General features: G+C 42.9%; 1 long non-coding RNA gene across 1 annotated transcript in view; it reads left to right on the forward strand.

Annotated features, from left to right (window-relative positions):
- The first annotated feature begins 348 nt into the window (after positions 1-348).
- The window catches only part of LOC147915877 (uncharacterized), a 38059-nt gene continuing 18321 nt past the window's right edge, over positions 349-20086 (forward strand). Inside the window, exon 1 of the long non-coding RNA XR_015553846.1 lies at positions 349-487. This is a non-coding gene — a long non-coding RNA (uncharacterized LOC147915877). The remainder of the gene's footprint in view (positions 488-20086) is intronic.

Below are 20086 nucleotides of genomic sequence, written 5' to 3' on the forward strand. Positions count from 1 at the left end.
GCACAAGTCTTCTGCAGCTGACAAGCCCTGTTGCCCAGAGGTCCACACACACAGTCAACACAGTCCTGCCCCGTGTGAGCGCCCCGACCTCCCCAAGCGGACCCAGTCTCTCCACGGCGGGAGCCCCACACACTCCGCCACCACCCCACACTCTCCACCCGCTCCTTGTGCACACCCTGCCCTGCTCAAGTCGGCTCAGTTGCCAGGCTGCAGAGAATCCAGTCACCAATCTATGCAGGCCCACACGTTGCCTGAGGGCTTGTTGTTGGGTGGGGCCAGTCTCTAGGGTGGGCTGCCTGCCCTGGCTGAGCTGGATTAAATTGGTGCTTTAGCGGGTGGAGCAGACCCTGGGCTAGCAGGTCTCAGGGAGAACTCCAATTGCGTCTGTGTCAGCACGCTCACACCAGGCCACAACAATGGCCGCCGCCAATGTCCCAGTCCCTGGAGAGGTCTCACCCCTCACCGAGATGCACTCAGGGCCTATTAGGTGAGTCTCTTGTCACCAAAGCACTGTGCACCTTTCTTTCTGGTGATTTTAGGATGCTTTCTGGAACGGGTGAGTTTGTGCGCGGGCCCTTTAAGAGCCAGTTTTAGTTTCTTTGTGAACCGGGTTTTCTGGGGGTGCTCCCCAATGCTTTAGTAGCAGGCAAAGTCAGATATTATGCCACTGGTCTCGATTGTGCTGGGTCCACAAAATGCCCACAGCGGGGGTGCTCCCGGCTCAGGGCCCTGCGCCTCCAGGGAGGGTGCGTACCTGTGAGCTGCTCCCGGAGGCCTGAAGCTGGCGGCTTGTAAAGGCGGCGTTTTTCCTCTCCGGAAGGGAGTCTCTGCCTCCTCTTCCCCAGTTAGGACTGTCCGTTGTTGCAGGAGTTCCTCTTATCCAGTTTTCAGTTCTGTCTCAGGGGTAATTTTTCCACGAGTAGTTGTAAATTGGCTGTGTCCACGGGAGGAGGTGAGTTCAGAGTCTGCCTACGCCACCATCTTCCACAAATGTATCAGATTTTCTTCTTTTAAATGTAACTAAGTGGCGGATGTTATTCCCCAGAAATTCTCTATGAGAAAAGCCTTCAGGAAGAGAGAAATACACATTCTAAGGGATGCCACATGCTTCTTACCAAGAAGAGAAGACCTGGGAGGCCTCTCACTGTCCTCTATGTGGGGCTGGCGTGCAGGGACACAAGAGTCGATGGCTTCTCACTTTTACACCACGTGGGAAGAAGTAGTGAACAAAGTGGAAGCACAACAGAGAGAATCACGTGGAGGGATGGGGGATTGTAGGGGAAGGAAGAGAGTTCCCTGTCACAAGCAGGGAACTTTGTAGAGAGGAGAGATGTGCAACGGTATCGCAGGAAGCTTTACTGTCCATTTTTTGTGTGAAAGAACTCAGCATTACATCTTTAAGGAAACTTATATTCAAGATCGTTATTATTTATCAAAATTAGTCTCATTATCAGTGCACGAGACACTAGATCATAGGGCACCCAGTTGCGGATTGCAAACTTCATCCAAAAGGCATCTCTCGGCTGTCTGTTCTTATTTCCTGATCCAGATTTATGATATATGAGTGAAGTGGGGATTTCCTGTTTACTTTCCAGGACAAGCAGAGTTCTTACTTTGTTTTCCATGGAACTCCAATGGAGCTATAGTTGTAAGGTGGAACCAGGTCATATCATCCTGTATTTTCTCTATAACTAGAGGAGCAAAGTCAGTGGTTCTGGTGTCTGTTAGTGTCCCTCCTCAACTGAAGTCTGGAAAATGTGCTTTGAGACACACTCTGGGCTTAGGTAACATTTCTTCTGTGCAAGTGTGTGTTTTATGTTGTTGTAATCAGCCAGTCAGGCTAAAGCAACAAAATATTGTAATGGCTGCAGATACATGAGTTCTTCGTAGACACAAAATATAAAAATTTTGATAGTTAATCTGCACGTGTAAAAACAATAGGCATAGTCACGATTTTGTTGCATGATCACGAGGCACGAATGATAAGAACTGTATACAAATCACTATAATTAATGTCACATGTTCATTTTCAAAATAAGGTAAATTTGCAGGTAAAAATAATAATTGTTGCCATTTTTTGAGTGCTTATTTTGTACCAGGCATTGTTTTAGGTACATTAATACATTATTTCCAAAGAATAGTAGACTGTTAGAAAATAATTCTATGGACGAGAAATCTGAAACTCAAAATGATTATGAAACTCCCCCAAGACTACATGTATTCAGATAATTCAGTGAGTGGGATGAGAAATGGGAGAAGGCATAGAGGAGGAGGGGAGGGTTGCCTGAAAAGCTCCAGGATCCAGGTGCAAAGGGAGATGATCAGTCTCCAGCAGCTGGTGATGTCCGTTAAGAGGATTTCCTCTTGTATGCCTTAACTGAATAAGAAAAAGTACAGGAAATTTCAAGCATATTGAGGAATGCCACTTTCTATTCCCCCCCCAAGAAGCTTCAACAAGGAGATTACTCAGAACCTGAAAAAAAAAAAAAAAATCTTAGCAAACTTTACCCAGACAATGGTGTTCAGTACCATTTTGTTTCATTAAAAAAGTCACCAGGAGCCAGCCCTGATGGCCCAGTGGTTAAAGTGTGGTGCTCACCGATTTGGCAGCTCTGGTTTGCTTCCCAGGCACAGAACCGCACCACCTGTCTGTCAGTTGCCATGCTGTGGTGACAGCTCACGTGGAAGAACTAGAACTTCAGTTTAGGACTTACAACTAGGATATACAACTGTGTACTGGGGCTTTGGGGAGAAAAAAAAAAGAGGAAGATTGGCAACAGATGTTAGCTCAGGGAAAATGTCTCCCTGCAAAAAAAAATCACCAGAAAATGTAATCTAGGTAGATTACTAAAAACACTTTGTCATTAACATGTCTTTTTAAAAGTGTTTTTTTCATTGGGCTTTTTAAAAAGCCCAATATCTGAGGCTCTAAAATGCAACGGCCGCTTCCATTTAACAATTGGGTTTTCAAAACAGGTCAGACAGCACCCCCTACTTACTCTGTCTCCACTAATTTTCTTCTCCTTGGTGGTATAAACTGTCAGTGGGTTCCTGTCGCCATCTGGTGGACCATGTGTAGATGTGCTCTGACTTGAGAAGACTATGGGGCACAGAGAGGAATGTGGTTAATGAGAGGAGTTTCTTATTCATGCAATTGATCTGAAAGGAATGCATGGGAACATAGAAACTAAATGGATAAAAAATGGTTTGTTTCTTGGTAATTAGAAAGGGGAACAATTTTTAGGTGTTGGATTACAAACTAGGATGATTGGGAACCAAAGTTAATTAAAATATTCTTGAACTAATTCTGCTAGAATCCTTCCACTCCATGCTCCGTAGTATCTAACACTTCGTAAACGACTCCAGCACCATGGACCACTTGAAAGAAAGACGTTTATCCGGCGACCGCATTTGAAGGGACAGGAAGTTCTGTGTCTACATCCATTTCTATTTCTACATCACCTTCTCCTTCACCTAAAATTTCAACATTAAGGATCTACTGCCTTCTGAGAAGATTGTCCTATTTCTTTTAATTTTAAAATGCAGATAATCCTTGCAGGTGCAGCACATCCTGCAAGTGTCAGGGTAGAGATGCCGTTGGGGAATGTGAGCAGCAGAGAGAAGCAGTGGGTGGTGCTGGTTACCGAGCTGCCCAGCGCTCTGCATCAGCACATGGTTAGCCTGCTCTCGGTGCTGAAGTTGGCCATGGGACCCTTTCTGGTCAATGAGTTAAGAGTGAAGATTTTAAAAGTCCGTATGATTCTAGGAAAGTAGTTAACAGTTGACAATAGGGGGCAGAGTAGATCACAAAACTCAGCGTTTGTTTTTTTTTTTTGGTTAATTTCCTTCGTCATTTTTCCATTAGTAAAGCAAATGAGACATTAAATACACAGCTTGCTCAGTGTCATCCTCTCCTATAATATATATATGATAAGTGGTATGCGATGTGATAAATTATAACGAAATTAATGTTTTCATACTTACTGGAACATATCTAGCTACATAAATAAATGCTGCCTTTCAAAGTGGTTAGTTTGAGTAATGATGTTCTGCTAGTACGCAAAACACACTAGAAATCATAAGCCTCACTTGTCCCCAGCCCCAGTGCCTTCACCTGCTGGCCAGCCTTCACCGATGGGTAAACCACTGCTGAGCAAGAAGGGAGCTGTCCAAGGAGCCTCCACCCCTTAAGTGGTTGTATCTGATGTGACTAGGGATGAGTTCTAGGCCCTTCTTGTCCGCCAAGTCATGTCAAATCTGACCCTACCCTACCTACACTGGATTGCTGACTATTAAATTTAGGGCCAACCCTACAGTTGTGTAGGATCCCCCCCCACACACATGGTTTCCTCCTTTTAAACTCTGAGAGGTTCCTTCTGTCTAGTTCTGCAGTCTCTTCCCAACCTCTAGCCCCTGCTCGCCCATCCCCACGGTTGTAGGGATAACTTAGCCACCCTTTTGCTGCACAACCCTACAGTTGACTGGACTAGGAGTAGCCACTTGACAGAAACTGGGTAAATCAGAGTCCCTTCACTCTCAATTGGGACTGAATAAAATAATCCTGTCTCAGTTTGGACTGTGTCTTCAATGGAGGAGCTGTAGGAGGCCATCTTCACCCTCAGAGAATGCTTATCAACAGCATTTCCGTCCTCTGCCTTGCAATTCCATCATTGTTATCAGGGAAGAAAAGAAAGGAGGAAAGGGTCAAGGGGTGAATGAAAGATCCCTGTGGGTAGAGGACTGAAGCAGAGAGGAGAGACATAGAAAGCTGATGCCAGCCCATTTTAGAGTTTCAACAGCAGTCCTCGTCCTTATAGTGAGAAACTTCCCTTCTTTCTATTTAAGCTAATTTGTTTCTCGTAGCCAAATAAGTTTAAACCAATACCCCAAGGTTCTTGCATGCCTCCTGATAAAGTTATGGAAGGAAATGTCTTCAGAACCAGTTCATAAGCCAATCACAACCTCAGTTTTACTAAATATTAACCAACTTTTATGAGTTTGGTAACATTTAATACAGAAAATATCCAGAAAATGCTTTCTCTGTGCAATGCTCAGTGCTTGTCAATCTTAAGAATGCAAAGATTAGGAGGAGCTAAAAGTTTCTTTGGGAGAGGAAATAACACGCAAAATAATAATAGGTAACAAGTTCCACAGCAGAAGTATAAATAAAGAGGTTTGGGACAGAGAAAAGAGCGATTTATTCAGACTTTTTAAAAAAACTTTATTTGTCAGGGCCAGCCCAGTGGTGTAGCGGTTAAGTTCGCGCACTCTGCTTTGGTGGCCCGGGGTTCGCCAATTAGGATCCTGGGTGCAGACTCATGCACCGCTGGTCAGGCCATACTGTGGCGGCGTCCCATATAAAGTAGAGAAAGATGGGCACAGATATTAGCCCAGGGCCAATGTTTCTCAGCAAAAAGAGGAGGCTTGGCAACAGATGTTAGCTCAGGGCTAATCTTCCACACACACAAACACACAAAAACAACTTTATTTGTCAAATGCTGAAGTGCTAACAACTTGCTGAGAACTGTGTTATGATTTGGAGATACAGCGTAGAATAGAACAAAACCTCTTAATTTAAGGAGCTTAAGTTTGATCACAAGGGTAAGTGCAAATGTGTTTGGCAGCCAAAGGATCCCCCAACCATGTGTTGGGAGGAAGGGGGTTTGAGAAGCATCCAGAAGATGAGATATCTAAATTGATCCTGAAAGGTATACAGGTTAAATAGGATTAGATGAGGATGGGCTGGAAGAAAAAGTCTCATAGAGAAAACTGCAAATACTAAAAACTGGAATTGAGACAGTTCTAGCAGTGTTGGACATAAACGCTCAGAGTTGGGTACTCTCCACTTGTCTGTTTTTCCTCTTACCGTCTGGCTCCTCAGTCTTCTTGGTCCCTTTCCTTCTCTTCCCTCACTCCCTTGCTCTTAATCTCAAGTTCATGTGCCTGATATGCAATAAGCCAATCACTGAGACATGTGCTTGGAGATGGAGAAAGGTTTATTACAATTGGCCCCAACGAGAAGACAGGAGTATAGTTCTCTCAAATCCACCTTCACAAGAGAAGAAAGCAGGGGGTTTTATAGAGTTAAGGGGCTTGGGAGGAGGAATTTCGGAGAAACAAAGGGTAATTCATGTTTCTTTTGCTCTTAATGAGCCCCTGGGCAATCTGACTTCTGGGGTCAGTGGCAGCTGGGGGCTGGTTATCTGGTGATCCTCAAAGGCATTCTTTTTCTTCTGCAAAACAAGCTTATAAATCCTTGTGACCCTCGAGTCACCCTTCAGGCTAAACAAGAAATTGACAAGATTCACTTTTTTTTTTTTTTTTTTTTTTTTGCTGAGGAAGATTCGCCCTGAGCTAACATCTGTTGCCAATCTTCCTTTTTCTTTTTTTATGTGAGCTGCCGCCACAGCATGGCCACTGACAGATGAGTGGTGTGGTTCTGCACCCAGGAACTGAACTGAGGCAGCTGAAGCAGAGCGCACTGAACTTTAACCACCAGGCCATCAGGGCTGGCCCAAGATTAACTTCTTTTCATAACAAGTTCAGAAGGTAATCTTATTGAATATTTACAGTAACCCTCAGGTACCCAGCTTCACTAGGAGTGTTTTAACTAACAAATACATGTCTTGAGACCCGAGCTGTGGTCAGTGAGTCCCATTGACCAGCTGAGGTCTGTGCCCTCTGTCGGGTTTCTCTGTCACCTAGTGATAGGCTGCTGTGGCCTGTGTCCTCGTGTTCCATTGCTACTAGCAGGCTGAAGCCTCTGGTGGCAGCCACACCTCTTCTTGAAGGTCTAGTGGAGGAGATGTCTCTAAATTTTGAAATTTCCTTCTAGTTCATTCTCCATTGACTTTAGAGGTGGTAGCTGCCACTTGCAGTTGCTACTTCTGTACCCCTTTGAATTCTCTTCTATCTCTTTTATAGTTCACCACATTTTACTACTTATCAATTGTTTATATTAAACTTTCCTGTTTAAATAAGTGGTGTAGTTTTTGTCTCCTGATAGGACTTTGGCTGATATAATGAGGCAGAGGGAGGAGTTGGGAATGACTGCAAAAAGCACAAACCAGAACATAAAAGAATTCAATAATTTGACTTCATGAAAATTAACAACTTCTGTTCTTTGAAAGACACCACTAAGAAAATGAAAAGGCAAGTCGGTCGAGTAGAAAATATTTGCAATACATGTATCTGACCAGGGACTTGTAAACAGAATATATAAATTATCTCAAAAATAAGAAGATTGTATTAGTTTGCCAGGGCTGCCATAACAAAATACCACAGACTGGGTGGCTTAAACAACAGAAATTTATTTTCTCATGGTCTGGAGGCTGGAAGTCCAGATCAGGTGTTAGCAGGTTTGGTGTCTCCCGAGGTCTCTCCCCTTGGCTTGCAGACGGTGTCTCTCTCTGTGTCCTCAAGTTGTCTCCTGGTGAGTGCCCCTGTCTGTGTCCATCAGGGCACAGGGCAAAGACCATCAAGACACTTGTAGATAGTATGGTCAGAGCATTCTCTATTGCAATAGTCCCTCTCTTCCATTGCAATAATCTTTTTACATACAGTCTCTCCTTCCCTGTGTCCAGATTTGTTTTTATTCGACGTTTTCTTCATGCCTACCATGTCTTCAGCAGTGGGGCAATCTAGTAGGAATTAAGCGAGTAAATAGCCAATCACAAGCTAGAAAGGCATGTATCATGCAGGGCTTGCGATATAATTTTTGGAGCCCACTGCAAAATGAAAATGCAGGATGCCTTGTTCAAAAGAGTAGGGAAAAAGTGCCATTAAAGGTACTAAAATATGTTTTTCCTTTTCTTCCGTGATCTCTCTCAACTTGTTATGGTGTCTTTTATTTTTTATTTAATGTCATTTGAATGAAAAATTAGAATTTTTCATGATCAGCATGAATTTTACCATTCATCTCTATATTGTACAATGCCAGTTTAAATCAAATATAGGAGCATTTAACTTGTGGATTCAGAAAGAAGTCCACCTGAGAAATACACAATTCATACTTCTTAGCTCATACATGCATACGCATTTTGTTCTCAACAGAAGAGCGAAAATGCTGCACAAAACTAACTCAACTGTTTTTTTCACTTATGTGTTCATGCACATCCTACCAACACTCTCTACAATACTCCAGCTGACTGAGGAATATGGAAGGACTAAAAGGAAAGGCACTATGAGTTCCCCTAGGTTTCCCTCTCCTTCCACGTCATCATTTTTGGCGTTAGTGGTTGGCTAATACCAGGAAGTCAGGTGAATAGGAAAGGACAAGGCAGGGTTGCTTGGTTGTCTGTGTTTCTTAGAATGTCATTGCCTTCTTCCTGCATTCTGCATTCAAGCAAATTCTTGTCTGAATGGCAAGTGTGGCTTCTTGGAACTATTAGCACGTCCCAATCATAGACCTCACATGCCGACCTTGTACTGGCTTTGAGTCTCCTGAAACTCCATCTCCTCCGCCATCACCACCTAGTGCAGGCTGCCGTCTTCCATCATCCAGGCTGCTGAAACAATCCACTGACTAGTCCTTCTGCATCCATTCCTGTTCCTGCAATCTGTTCTACACACTGCAGCTGGAGTGGACTTCTCAATACCGCATCTGACCTTGTTATCCCCAATTAAAAAACCCCTTTAATGCTTTGAGAACAAAGACAAAACGCTTTAATATGACCCATAGACTCCTGCAAATTTTGCTCTCACATTTTTCCCGGTTTTCAGTCTGCAGCGTGCTCCGTATGAGTGCTCTCCATTCCTGAGCACTGGCCCCATAGCTCTCCGATCACTTCACTTCTTTGGACCCTTTCCTAGAGATCTCTTCCCCACCTCCATCCTAGCCCTTCCTTCACCTAATTAAACTCCACTCATGCTTCAGATTAAAGTTCAAACATCCTTTCCTCAAGGAAGCCATCTCTTACCTCTGTCAAGTTCAAATCTAATTATTTTTTCATCAAACCATCTACCTCTCCTTGGTAGCACTCGTAACAGTTGCAATCTTATATTTACTTTTGTGGTTCTTTGATTATTATGTGTCTTTTCTAGTGTATAAGTAAAGAGAAGAAACCCCTTTTCTACATATCCTTTTTGGTTTTCCTAACACGTATCGTAGGTGGTGACTGATCACTCATTCATGAGATTACCAGAATAACGTGTCCTCCGTACACTGACCATGTCTGTTTTGTTGACTATTATTCCCCCCACCTCACCTGCGCCTAGAAGCTTTCCTGATACGTACACAGGAGTTTAACAATTAATCATTGAATGAATGATAGCAAAGTTGATGAGACTTGAACTTTTAAATTCCAAAGAATTGCTGATATCAATAAGTGCCTAAGTAGCATTGCAAATAGATATATTGTCCTGATGTCAGAATACTCCCTCCTTTACCCTTTGTCTTGCAATTTTACCCGTCTCTTTCAAAATCTCCATTGCAGGATGGATGGACCATTTGAGGTGGAGTTTGAAGGATTCCACTCTCTTGCTTTAGGTGCTGTCAGCTTCTCTCTCTTCACGGCCGCACACCTATGGGCCATGTCCTTTTCCGTCTATTGCTGATATAGTCCTTGCTGATATGCCCTCCTCCTTTTCTTTTCTGGCCAGTCTCAGAGTGTTTCCAACATCTGTTATGGTTTAGAGGGACTCTTGCTTGGAAATAGAAGTTCTTTCCAGGCCATGCTATAAATTTCTAGTAAAAGCAAATGAACGAATATATAGCAAAAAACAGCATTTCACAAGGAAGTTGCCCTGCAAGTGGCTGCTGTAGTAAAAAGAGGCATTTGCCTGTTCTGTAGTCCCAGTAGCCTGATCATGGGGCCAATCAGGACTTCCCATCCCGCCGTGCAGCTTGCCTTCCGCCCTCTGCAGACTGTGTGGTTACAGTATGTGCATTGGCACTTGTTACACAGCAAGTGCACACAGCTGGGCTTCTTGCTGTTGTTCCAGTGCCAAGATGTGATTCCTCATAAGACCTTTTAACTGCTTTTGCAGTTAATAACATCAGTGACTGGGAAATCAAACATTCTATCTGGTGGTTTGTTAACTTACTGCAATTTTCCAGATGTTTTCTAGAGCTGTTCCTCAGATGTTGATTTGTGGTGGCGTTGAAACTTTCTTTCTATAGCATTTTATTATTTTTGAGCAGTGATATTTAATTTAGTTAAGGGAAATGTCTTTTCCAAACTCTTTGCTTCTGATGACACACAGTTATTTTGTGCCTTGTGTTAATCCCACAGGATTAACTACAGGACTTGGCCCGATTATAGACACGACTAGACAATAGAAGCTTTAGAAGAACCGCTGCACCAGACTTTCACTTCTGCAGAGGCTACGGACACACTGATAGATTATAGGCCCAGGGAATTCTAGGGCCAGGGGATTATTTACTTAGATCTCCTCTTTATTCACAAAACATAACTGGACCTCATAGATGCGAAGTGATTTTGCCCTGGGCCACACAGCTAGTTGTTAGTAAAATCAGAGCAGGAACCCAGGTCTCCTAGATACATGGGAAAGGAAGCCTTCCATGCTTCTCACCTGGAGGCGCACAGGTGGATTTGCTTGCCCCCTTTGGTGGCCAAAGCATGCATTCATTGGCAAGGAAGTCTCTGGAAAGCATTTTGAAGAGGAGGACAAACTCTTGCTGCGTGTCCTCGGGAACCATCCCTCTTTGCCAGGGACCAGCCCTGCCATGGGGCACACCGCCAGCCCTCTCTTCTCACAGGCTTGCACGGAGGTGTCACATGGGTGGAATGACTCCCCTGCAAAGCCATTTTGCAGGAACCGTTTCTATTTCCCTATCTCCAAACCCTCCTTTCTCCCCACAAGCCCTCTCCTACCACACAGACCCGCCAAAGGCCTCTTAAAGCTTTGGGATCATCTGTTTCTCAGTCCATAGTGAGAGAAAGAGGGGAAAGAATCAACTTCAGTGTGCTGTGAGGGGGAAAAGTTTTGAGAGTTTGACAGCGGTTTATAAATAACTCGGGGTAGATGTTGCCGACAATGGGAAGTATATGTGGGAAACACCATCATAAAAAAATGTATTCTTTGAAAATGAAGGATGATAGCATACAGTCCAAACTCCCAAAAGCTTAACAGAAATTCTCATAAACCTGTAGGTTGGCTTACATTACATTACACCAGTTTCAAGCTCTGGATCTGGGCCGAAACCATCACCTGCTTTAGGTCTTCAAATACACGCTTAAAAGCCCCAGAAAAATACAGTTGACCAGCAAACCACTTTAAGATTTTGTTGTAATCTATAGACTGTCAACTTGGGGGTAACTGGTAAAGTAATCTGTGTTCTCTTTTTGTCTGTTTTAATTCGTGATCTTTCTCTGCAGCTAGCCTTACAGGAGAAATTGAAACACAGCTGCTGCATTGTAAATCCATGACGTGAAATAAACAGTGTCCAGTGAATGAGGAGAAGGCCCCAGAATAGCTCCTCTAACAATCCTGCCTCTTCCTTTACTGGAATCCTTCCTTGTGGGCTCAGTGGTGATTCATGTATTGGGGGCAGTGGGACTTGGGGCTCAAAGGCTTCGTAGGGCAGAAAGGAGGCCATAGCTCGCTGTTGGGAATTGGACCAGATGAGTCAATGATAGCAGAGAAGTCCTGGAGTATGAGCTTCAGAATCCGAGTCAAAACTCACTCCTAAGAGAACGTACCTGATGAATCTTCTTTGATCACGTTAGCTCTTTTACTACGGTCGTCTTTCAGCATGTATGCCTTTAGATCTGTTAGTGCCCTTGGCCTGCCACACCTACCCATCCAGAGCCCATTTTCGGTCAGTAGACAGTGGCTTTCCAGTCTGGCGTCACATTTAAGGGGCTCCTCTCCTTGTGGCAAGTGTGCCGGGCCAGACGTCACTGCACTACAGTGCGAGCACCTACTGTCCCAAAGCCTGACCCAGCTCCAGCCCCTCCACACTCTCACCCTCTTGGCTTTCAGTGGTGATGCCTCTGGGGTTTGGGTCCTCAATGCTTAATATGGCCTCTCTCGGCTTTTGAGTTTGTTTTTCTTCCCAGCCACGTTTTCACCTCTCCTCTTTTTCATGAAGCATTCACAGAAAATCTCAGGGCAACAATGCCCTTCCATGCTTGGCCTCACCCTCAAGATTTACCAACCACAGCCTGCCCTTGGGACAGCCGCATTCCGGTGAGGTCCAGATACGGTTAAGAAGTGCTGGTAGTGAGTAATATGTTTGTAAGGAAGTTTTCTATTCAAGATGGTTGAAGTAAAGAGAGTTTGGATATGTAAAGAAGAGTGCGAGGGTGGGTGAACTCACCTGTTCATGTTATTCAGCTGTTCAAAAAAAAAAATTCATCCCTCAAGTGTTCCAAGGGAATATAATCTGATGGTATTAACATGTAGCTATGTTAAAATGCTCTGTATTCATTGGTTTGTGTATTCCATTTACCAATTAAACTCTTAGCTCCTTAAGGGCAGAGAAGGAATTTCCGTTCCTCTTATTTCTCTCGCAGAATAGGCACTCAATTTTTTAAGTGGCAAACTGAGAGATCCACCAAACCAAGGCCTGCATGTTTGGAGTTGTGAGCTGTTGATCTGTGTACAGATGTCACCACACTTTTAGAGGATAATTCCTGTGGATCATAGACCTGGTAAATCACACTGCATGGGCGTTATTCCCTCCACCTCCCCACTCAACCCCAAAACGTTGACATTTTTGTTCAAGTGAAATTCCGTTAAAATAAATATCAAGGAATGACTTTATCAAGAGAACCAAAACTAGGACCTTTAGGCAATTACACAGTAAAACCGGGGTGTGTGTGTGTGTGTGTGTGTGTGTTAGCACAAGGCTGGGGAAAATGACCGTGTCATGAAAAGGCAGTATTCAGCCTGAAGGGGCTGTGGAAGCACAAGGGGTTGTGGGGGCCAGGCCGGTCACCTCACCATCTGGGGTGCTTTGTGCCCTTGGAAGTCGTGTACGAGGTGACCTTAACAATACTCCTCACATCGCCCTCCACCCTCTGTTCTGTCTCCCCTCTAGGTCACGTCAATATTATCTCGGATCTGGATTATTGCTAATAGTCTCCTGATTTATTTTCCTGCCTCGAATCCAACCAATTCTTCCTTGTTGGATTAATCTCCCCAGTGCATCGGGCTGATGGTGACAATTGTTTAGTCATAAGTGCTCAGTCACATTATTTGATTCCCTCTCCCCCTTAGTCCAGTGTTCAACTTCACCCACCATCTCCTTTTAGTCTAGTTTCCCACCTGATCTCTGGGACTCCCTTCACGCACATTCTCTTCCTGTTGGGTGGGACTCTCTGTTCCCCCAACACCCTCAACGCTGCTGCCTCGGCTGCTCCACAGCTGGCTGTCCTTCACCACAGTGTCCCGCATCTAAATCTCTCCCATCTCTCCAGACCCGATGTCAAAGCTGCCTCGGCCATAAAGTCTTCCCTGAACATCCCTCCAGAAGTGTTATCTGCCGCCTCTGTCTTCCCACAGCGTGTTGTGTTGTTTCTTGTGATACCGACCACTTTCCGCCTTTGTCATTCTCATTTGTGACCCCGAACTGAGGGGTTAAGACAGTCTCTGGGTCAGACAGCCTGGATTTTAATCGCAGGTCTGGTCATTTATATGAGCTTGGTTATTAATCTTTTTAAGTCTTGAGTTCTTCTTTGGCAAATTGATAATAATCATAGCTATCTCATAGGTTTTGTGATGAAGATTGAATGAGATAATGAAGGTGATACACTTAACTCAGTGCTTGACACACAGTAAATGGTCAAAAAATTATATTCTTATGTTTGTTATTATTATTATTGTTTTAATTTCCTTTCTAGACTGTAACTTCATTGGGGGTTAAATCTCTCTCTACTGCAGGCATCTGTAAACTTCTTCTATAAAAGGCCAGACGGTCAATATTTTGGGCTTTGCAGGCAACATATATCTCTGTTACATATTGTGAAATAATAGAAAAAATATATATTGGTCTCTGCCCCCAGTTGCTGGCAGAACAACTAAACTCTTGTGATTTCCTCAGGGATCAGAGCACTAGGAGCATCTTCTGTTCTAATATCTGGTCTTTGACGTGGGTCCTGACACAGGGCTCCTGAAACCCTTGTAATTTCCTGGTGACAGGAGTATCTTTTGTTCTATTGAGGTGACTCTGGGTGGGCTCCTGCATGGAGCTGGTCACCATGAAGACCAAGCCATGATTAGAAGCTTGGAATTCTCAGTCCTACACTCCATCCTCCAGAAAGGGGAGAGGGGCCGGAAATGGAGTTAATAATTGATCAAGCATACACGAGGAAACCTCCATAATATCCCTGCAGTATGGGGTTCAGATTGCTTTCAGGTTGGTGAACACATCCACACCCGGGGGAGGGGGTGACGCACCCCAACTCCATGGGCACAGAAGCTCCTGTGCTTGGGACCCTCCCAGACCTCGCTGTGTGTCTCACTTCATCTGGCTGTTCCTCTGTATCCTTTATCATATCCTTTAACAAACTGGTCAACGTTAAGTAAGTGTTTCCCTGAGTTCTGTGAGCTGCTCTAGCAAATTAATCGAACCTGAGGAGGGGGTCGTGGGAACCTCCGATTTGTAGCCAAGCTGGACAGAGGTTGTGGGTAACCTGGCGACTGACTACTTGAAATTGGCATCTGAAGTAGGGGGGATGTCTTGTGGGACCGAGCCCTTCACCTGTGGGATCTGACACTATCTCCAGGTAGATGGTCTCAGAATTGGGTTAAATCATAGGACACCCAGCTGGTGTCAGAGAATTGCTTGGAGGGGGAACCCAGCCCTGCAGAGTGTCAGAAGTATTGTGAGTTGGTAGTAGTGTGAGAGCAAAGGAGACTCAGGTGGAAAAAACTGAGTTTTTCCAATGCATATATTCTTTTCTTTTAATTTTTTTTTCCTTTTTAAAAATAATCTTTGAAAATGCAAAATTCATCCCTAGCTCCAGCCTGTACAAAAACAGGAGAAAGACTGGCTATAGCTGGCTGACCCCTGCTATATGGTCCCCACTGCCTAGACCGGTGCTTCGTGGACACAGAGCAACGGAGAAATGTCATCTGATTAATTAAATGAGTGATTACATGACTGGGCGCTATCGCAGTGCCTCTGTTCTTCTTTTCCTTTTACAAATGACTCCATTGTGCTCCCTTCCACCCTGCACCATGCTGAGTCTCGAATCTCTCCAGGGTGTCTGATCCCAAGAACAAGCCGGATGAAGCCCCCGAAGCATGAGCCAGGCAGAGTGGCCTCTTCTACACAGCTGTGTGCTCTGGGTCGGTGGATCATCTCTGATCCAATCTAGCAGAGGAGCTGTCCGCAGTCAGTGAGGTTAAATTATTCTAGGGAGAAAAGTGGTGACAGAGCATTAGAACAATACTAAATATTGTATTACTACATTTAGATGGCAGATATTTAAGCTTCTCTGTGAACGTGTAAGATCCTCTCTCCCACACTGGTTTTAAAGATTTTATTTATTTTATTTTTTCCCCCCAAAGTCCCAGTGGATAGTTGTATGTCGTAGCTGCACATCCTTCTAGTTGCTGTATGCGGGACTCGGCCTCAGGATGAACGGAGAAGTGGCGCCTCGATGCGCACCCGGGATCCGAACCCGGGCCACCAGCATCGCAGCGCGCGCACTTAACCACCAAGCCACAGGGCCGGCCCCCACACTGGTTTTAATCGAATGTCTGAGAAATCCAGCCTGGCTGTGGCAAAAGAAAATGAGAATGTTGGTACTAGCACAGCGTTGTTTCCTTGCTAACTGCACTTACATCTCAGTTCCTGGGAGAGCACACGTTGTTTTCTCCTTGTGCCTTAGTTTATCACAGCAGCATCAATTACTTCTGTTAAGCATCTTTCCACAGATATTCAGGAATGTAAGTGAGAATGAATGCCTTCACTCAAAGAATTCTTATTACTGGCAATTCAGCCACTGGCTCTGCTTCCCTTAAAAAGTCTATTTTAGAAAATAATTAATACGACATGCTAAATTTGAAGTACAGACTATACGTGTATCTTCATGCTTATTTTAAATACTTCTCTCTTTAAATACTCAATAATTGTGAGACTGATTATCATTCTTTATATTAGGTGAATTCTATAAATTCACACATTTGCTCACCAAAGCAATATTAAAAAATATAATCATCAGTAATAACCTTACAAATTGCATTCCTTAACCAATTTCATACTGTGAAAGGTAGTGAAATGATTCTTCTCTGAGAAGTACAAAAATGTCCACTAGGTGTTGCTGCTGTACACTAAATTAGCCAAAAGAGCCTAAAGAAATACAAATAACAGTTCCACCCACAAATTCATTATCATAATTGTTTAAGCAATTATTAGGAAGACAAATAAGAAAATAAATGGAACATAACTTATTTCTATGTAATTTTGAAGATGTCATTTTCAACTTTTGTTTCATATACGGAAAGAAAAATATCTTAGGAGAAAAGCTAAAAAATCAAGACTAATTTTTATTTTTTAATAAAACAATCAAAAAGAATACATAAAAATAGAAATTTTGGAGAATGCAAAAAAAATCAGGGATAAGGTACATATGTAGATTTTAGGCAATGCTATGCTTTCAACAATATTGAAAAACTTTTGGTTAATATAACAACTGTCAATATGGAAATTTGGTAAAATTCTGTAGCAATCAAGCTAAGTCTTGAAAGAAAGAGAAAGCCTTAATTTTGATTCTGGTTCAAAATTCAATCCCTATTCATTTTATATCCAGGCTTATAGAGAAGCAATAGTTGCCAAAATATCAAACATAAACTGTAAATTTTATGAACCATGCTTCCACTTACCTTTTAGGATTGAGATGTGGAAAGTTCTGTGGTGTTGTTGGTTATGACAATACCCAAGACTAGTTCAAGAAGGCTAGGAGGCAGTAAGATCTTGCCTTCTATTAGTACAGTCACCACAGTTGTTATAGAAATGTAAAGTTGAAACAATGTGGAATATTTCTCTCTAACATTAGTTTCCATTTCATGTAACCTATGGGAAGGAGAGTCATGCACCTTTCCCTCCTGAGCAGCGAAGCCCACAGCCCAAGATGAAGAGTGTTACTGTTGCTCTGGTACTTCCCTCTTGTGGAACAAATTTGCAAGGTCTGTGGCAGTGATTCATAGTTCAGGAAAGACACACCTTCCAGAAGCAAAGATGAAGAAAGACGGATATTATATATTTAGTCTTAGCTGTTTATACCCTTCTGGTTTTCAGTTAAATTGTGACTTACAATCATTTGGTTATGGTGACCCATTAATTCATCAAACAGAAGCTCCGTTTGAATCAGACTCCTTTTTTAAAACTTAAAAGAAAATGGATCTGTATGTTCTTATGCTTTCCCTGTAGTATGTTCTGTCGTTTTACTAATGCTCAAAGTCTGTCCAACAGAACTGGACTCATCTTGAAGAAAAATTTAGAGTTTCACATGAATAGATAAATAGTGGTTAGTGTTTTCATTAAAAATAAACCATCAGGGGCCGGCCCGGTGGCTTAGTGGTTAAGTGCTCGCGGTCCGCTACTGGCGGCCCAGGTTCGCATCCCGGGCGTGCACTGACGTACTGCTTGTCGGGCTGTGCTGAGGCAGCGTCCCACATACAGCAACTAGAAGGATGGACAACTATGACATACAACTATGTACTGGGGCTTTGGGGGGAAAAAGGGGGAAAAAAAGGAGGAGGATTGGCAATAGATGTTAGCTCAGGGCCGGTCTTCCTCAGCAAAGAGACGAGGATTGGCATGGATGTTAGCTCAGGGCTGATCTTCCTCACAAAAGAAAAAAAAATGAACAATCATAAATATGAAATTAGTTTTTTTCCTGTCTCTTGTTTATAATATGCACTGAAAATTACTATTGTACTTAGGAAGTATTTTTAAGATTGAAGCTGATCTTACTGGTACTGAAATATTTGAACCTTTTGGTTGTGTCATATGGCAGGGACCTTGCGCCATATAAAAATACCATTTATATATTTAATTGTGTGTAATTTCTTTAGCATCTACCTCTCCCACTGGACTACAAACACCCCAAGGACTGTTTTGTCTGTTTTGCACAAATAGGTGCTTAAAAATTTTTGTAGAATGAACCAGCAAATGAATTAATAAAGATAAACATTGCTGAATTAAACAAATGAAATATCAACCAAGGCTAAACTCAATGTTAGTTCAAAAATAGTTTGTGAACTCTGAGTCAACCAGAATATTCCTAAGACTAAGTACAGCAGTCCACCAGTAGGAGAAGCAGTTAAGATGCCAAGGAATTTACCATCTTGGTTGTTTCCTAAACTTTCCAGATTCTTTTTTTTTTTTTTGTGTGTGAGAAAGATCAGCCCTGAGCTAACATCTATGCCAATCCTCTTTTTTTTTTTGCTGAGGAAGACTGGCCCAGGGCTAACATCTGTGCCCATCTTCCTCCAATTTATATGGGACGCCGCCACAGCATGGCCTGACAAGTGGTGTGTCGGTCGGTGTGTGCCCGGTATCCGAACTTGGGCCGCCAGCAGCAGAGCGCATGCCCTTAACCACTACGCCACGGGGCTGGCCCCTCCAGATTCTTAATACCTCTTCCAGAACACAGTTTTCAGCATCTTGTTTCTTGACTCCGCTGTTTCATTAACACTTGAATGATAGACAGCTGTGTAGTACTTTCTGGTTTCATCTCTGACCTCCAGTCACAAGGATATGCCAAGTCCATGAAAAGACCAAGTGATTTAATTAATGCCAGTAAGTATTTATTGCACACTTTCTTGTGCTTGGTTCTGTGATATATTCTCTACACTATGACGTTTTATTCCTTTGTGCCTTTGTTAATGGCAATCTTTCTGCCTTGAATGCTTTTCCTTTTTCATCTGTGTAACCACTACTCATTCTTTAAGACTTATCTCAGGCATCACCTACCTCATAAAGCCTTTCCTGAGCCGTAAGGCCAGGGTCCCATAAGATACTATGCATAGTGCTATTAGAGAACTTAGTGCATTTTATTTTTGTACATATAAACATAATCTGTTTATGTATCCATATCCCCTAGAATATGAGCTCCTCAAAGTAAAGAAATCAGAAGCAATCTGAATAGAACCAGCTCTTATTTCCATTATCAAATATAACAACGTACTGTATCTGCACCAAACACTCTGTCCTAGCTCCTGTCCTGTCCGATGGATGGATTGCCATTGATCCATCCAAGGCCAGTCCATCTGCTTGGGCGTCTCCCTTCCACTTGATTTATAGTTTGTCTAGGTATAGAATTCCAATTTGGAAATAATTTTCTTTTACAATTTTGAAGGCATTGCTCCATTGTCTTTTTGTTTTCAGCGTTGCTGAGAAGTTCAAACCATTCCTTTTTTTAAAACTCTATATTATGGAAGATTTTAAGTACCTACAAAGAGAGAATAATATCATGAATCCCCATGTACCCATCCCTCTGCTTCTACAATTATCACTTCAGAGCCAACCATGTTGCATCCGTAGCCCACCCTCGACTTCTGACCCAACTTCCAATGATTTTGAACCAAAATCTAGATATCACACTGTTTCATTTGTGAAACAGTATTCAGTATTCAATATTCAGTATTCATCTCTTAAAGAGATCAAGGATCATATTTCATGTAATTTGTTTTATTCTCTCTGAAAGTTTTTAGGAAATTACTTTTCTTCCTAGAGTTTTGAAATGTTACAGTGATATGCTCATTGTGCCTGTTTCTCTGGACCCTTTCTGTCTGTAATCTCATGTTCTTTGGTTCCAAGAAAATTGTTTCACTGATGATTTCTTTGCCTCATTACTCAAACACTAGGCATGAAATGGTACTCTAACTTTCTGTTCTCTCTATTTTCATCTCTTTGACTTTCTGTTTACTTTCTGAGAGATTTTCTCAACTTTATCTTCCTATCCACCTATCAAAGTTTTCATTTCTGCTATTGTATTTTTAATGTCTTAGAGCTCTTTTCTGTTTTCTGAATATTTCTTTTAGAGAAGTGGTGCCTCAATGCGCACCCGGGATCCGAACCCGGGCCGCCAGCATCGCAGCGCGCGCACCTAACCACCAAGCCACAGGGCCGGCCCCTGAATATTTCTTTTGTATGGCATCCTTTTAT

This window comes from Ceratotherium simum, chromosome 12 (assembly GCF_057802395.1).
Source record: "Ceratotherium simum simum isolate JZ-2026a chromosome 12, ASM5780239v1, whole genome shotgun sequence".
Taxonomy (NCBI): domain Eukaryota; kingdom Metazoa; phylum Chordata; class Mammalia; order Perissodactyla; family Rhinocerotidae; genus Ceratotherium; species Ceratotherium simum.